Below are 4,267 nucleotides of genomic sequence, written 5' to 3'. Positions count from 1 at the left end.
ATCCGCAACTTGATGGTTCTTAGAGAGACGGTACAACAGGGTGGTGCCAAGGATGTTAATATCGGCGAGGATGGTGTTTTGTGCCTCCAGGGTCATCCATGTGCTCCTAATGTCGATAGCTTGAGGGAGAGGATTCTAGAGGAGGCACACAACTCTCAGTATTCCATTCATCTAGGTTCTACGAAGATGTATCATGACCTGAGGCAGCATTATTGGGTGCGGCGAATGAAGAAAGACATAGTTGTGTATGTAGTTGGGTGCCTAAATTGCCAACAGGTTAAGTATGAGCACCGTAGGCCAGGTGGCCAAGTCCAGCAGATGACTATACCGAAGTGAAAATGGGAGCACATTATTATAAACTTTGTAGTTGGGTTGTCGTGGACCTTGCGGAAGTTTGTTGCATTTTGGGTCATTGTTGACAACTTGACCAAGTCGGCACACTTCATTTCGGTTGTGACTACGTATACTTCAGAGAGGTTGGCCCAGAATTATATTAAAGAGATGGTTCGATTGGATGGTGTGCCTGTTTCCATCATATTAGATAGAGGCCCTCAGTTTACTTCACATTTTAGGAGAGCAGTAAAGAGTGAGTTGAGGACCCGCATAGAGCTCAGCATAGCATTTTATCCATAAACCGACGGGCAATCGGAGCGGACAGTTCAGATCTTAGAGGACATGCTCAGAGCATGTGTGATTGACTTTGGAGGACAGTGGAATCGATTCTTGCTTTTAGTTGAGTTTGCTTACAACAACAATTATTAGTCCAGCATTGAGATGGCTCCATTTCAGGCTTTATATGGTCGGTGATGTCGTTCTCCCATCAAGTGGTTTGAGCCCGACGAGGCTAAGTTATATGGTACTAATTTGGTAAAGGGTGCCTTGGAAAAGGTAAAGTTGATTCAGGAGCGACTTCGCATAGCACAGTCAATATAGAAGAGTTATGCAGACCAGAAGGTACGTGATTTATCATTTATGGTGGGCGAGAAGGTTCTCTTGAAGGTCTCACCGATGAAGGGGATCAAGAAGTTCGGGAAGAAGCGCAAGTTGAGCCCAAGGTTGATAGGCCCATTTGAGGTGTTGAGACGATTGGAGAGGTTGCTTATAAGCTTGCTTTTCCTCCCAGTCTATCGGGATTTTATCCGATTTTACACGTGTCTGTGCTCGGGAGGTATCACGCCGACTTGTCGCATGTGTTAGACCTCAGCACGATTCAGTTAGATGAGAGACTGGGTGATGAGGAGGAGCCAGTTGCCATTGTTAATAGATAGGTTTGTCAGTTGAGGTCCAAAAGAATTTCCATGGTAAAGGTTTCGTGGAAAGGACAAACAATCGAGGAGGCGACTTGGGAGTCCAAGGAGAACATACAGAGCAGATATCCACACTTATTCAGCACTCCAGGTATGATTCTAGACCCGTTCGAGGACGAATATTTGTTTAAGAGGTGGAGAATATAATGACCCAATCGATCATTTTGCTTTCTCGAACCCTGTTTCCCTAAATAAGGCTCCCCATATGTCCTATTACTGTTTTATGAATTGCGGGGATGGTTAGTTCGAGATTTGGAAGAGTTCGAGTTGAAATCAGAACACTTGGTTCCTTAAGGTTGGCTAAAAAGGTTAAGTTTGACTTCGGTCAATGTTTTGAGCAAACGACCTCAGAATCAAGATTTGATGGTTCCAATAGGTTCATATGATTATTTTGGACTTGGGCATATGTTCAGATCGGGTTTTGGATGACCCGGGAGCGTTTCGGCGCCTAATAATAAAAGTTGCTCTTTGAAGGTTTTTGAAATTCATTAAATTTGGCTTGGAGTAGGTTTTGGTGATATCGAGGTCCAAATGGAATTTCAAGATGTAGAATAGTTTTGTAATGTCATTTAAGACTTGCACGCAAAATTTGATGTCATTCCGAGTTGTTTAAGTACGTTTCGGCGCATTGGGAGTAAATTTAAGAACTTGAAGTTCATATTTTTGATTCACTTGGTTTGGGGTTTGATTGTTTGTTTTAATGTTGTTTTGTGCATTCTGGCAGTTCGAGCAAGTCCATTTTATGATTTCAAACTTATTGCTATGTTTGGGCGGGGCCTCGGAGGCCCCGGGCGTTAATCAGACGAGGCTCGGACCAAGTTTGGACTTGGAGTAGCAACTAAAGCTTCCAGCTTCATGTGAAATCGCACCTGCGCTTGGACAGCCGCAGATGCGAGCTCGCAAAAGCGAGCCCTTGACTGCAAAAGTCGCCCAGCATGGGCTGCCCTGCCATCACAAAAGTGCAAGTCGGACCGCACCTGCGAAGGCGCAGGTGCGAAGGAGATGTTCGTAGGAGCGGAGGCAATCGCAGGTGCACTGAGAAAGCCGCAGAAGCGGTCTCGCGAAAGCGATCAGCTGGGCGTAGAAGCGGGAGGATTCCATTGGGAAAGAGCCGCATCTTCTATGAGTTTCCATATATGCGGAGCCACAGGCGGCTAAAACTCCGAAGGTGCGAAAATCGCAGAAGGCATAACCTCATTTAATACGGGACTTGGCATTTTGAGCTCATTTATTTAACTGTTTGGGTGATTCTTGGAGCTTTTAGAGAAGGGATTTCACCTAACACTTTGAGGTAAGTAAGTTCTACACAATTTGAGTTAAATACATATTTTATGGGTAGATTATAATATGTAATTTAGTGAAAATCATGGATTTAGTTGAAAACCGAGGGTTTTGATGAAAATAGAATTTAACCCCGAAATTTGTTATGGAATTTAGTGAAAATCATATATTTGAGTTCATTGTGTTATGGGTAACAACGTTGTTCAAAAAATTTCGGCATCTGAGCATGTGGGTCGGGGGTGAATTTTAGGGATTCTTCAAATAGGATTGGAAAATCACTTTGATAGTTAGGATATGAACTCTCTAGCATGTATTGATTAATTTATATTCCATTTGACTAGTTTTGGATTGTTCAGCACCGAGTTGAGGCTTTAGAGTGAATATGAGGCTAGAAAGTAAGCTTTGAGCGAATTAAGTCTCTTTTCTAACCTTGTAAGAGGGAATTAACCCTATAGGTGAATTTAATTAATATGTGCTTCTATTTGTGGGGGCTACGTACGCATGAGGTGGTGAGAGTCCGTACGTAGCTACTATTTATGCTTATGTCCGGGTAGTTTTAGGTTTACACCATGCTTTGTTGACACCTCTATTTGATTATGCTTACTAATTTCCTTGAATAGAGTTGAGGTTGAGGATTTCAAGATTTTGAAAGTTTCTAGCTGAATTTCTTGTTTTGGAAAGAATTGAGGGATATTACGATAAATTGAGAAATCAATGTTCAACCGCGTCGCAAGTATATTCCGTGAGCGTGGTAAATTTCCACTACGCTAATGGGAGCGGGCCGTTCACTTTGGCAGGTTAATAGATGCATCTATTGTTCGTGTCGTTCGACCCCCTCGGCAGTGCACACAGTATATGTATATGTACATTTGGATCGGGTCGTACGTCCTTGGCATAATTCGGGCGTAATAATATTGGAAGCCATATTATATTTGATATTATTTCATTGGCTTAAGAGGTTAAATGGTTAAATGAGGGAGATAATTTGGTACTTACTAACGGTGAAAGGATTGTTTATTTATTTCTTGCTCTGAGTTCTATTGTCATTTATGTATATCATGTTTAATTAGAATTTTAAATATTTTATTGTTGGCCCATAGTAAGTGTAGAAGTCGACCCTCGTCACTACTTATTTGAGGTTACACTATATACTTACTGGGTACATATTGTTTATGTACTCACGTTATACTTCTGCACTAAATGTGCAGGATCTGAGGCAGGTGCATCTGGATATCAGTCCGGTGCACATCCCTAACTACTCCAAGACTTTGTGGTGAGCTGCCTTCTTAGCCGTTCTATAGCAGTCGAAGTCTTCCTTTTGCTTTATTTTCTGTCTATTTCATTTCAGACATTAGTGTAGTATTCTTTTGTATATTCTACTAGTAGCTCATAAACTTGTGACATCAGGTCTTGGTGATTCAAGCTAGTAGACACTTTGTGGTTTTGGGTTATTTTACTTATCTCACTTGCTTTCAAAATACTGATATCTCATTTTATGACATACTTACTTCTTACTTATGCACAAATAAAAAATCAACTATTTCAAATTTTAAAAGAAAGGATCATAGAGTTAGTTCATTGTTGGCTTGCCTAGTGGTAACGTTGGGCACCATCACAGCTTGTAGGAGAAATTGGGTCGTGACAGTATTCTCTAATAAACCCTACGAATAAAAATAACA

This window comes from Nicotiana sylvestris, chromosome 6 (assembly GCF_000393655.2).
Source record: "Nicotiana sylvestris chromosome 6, ASM39365v2, whole genome shotgun sequence".
Taxonomy (NCBI): Eukaryota; Viridiplantae; Streptophyta; class Magnoliopsida; order Solanales; family Solanaceae; genus Nicotiana; species Nicotiana sylvestris.
This window is presented reverse-complemented; position numbering follows the sequence as displayed.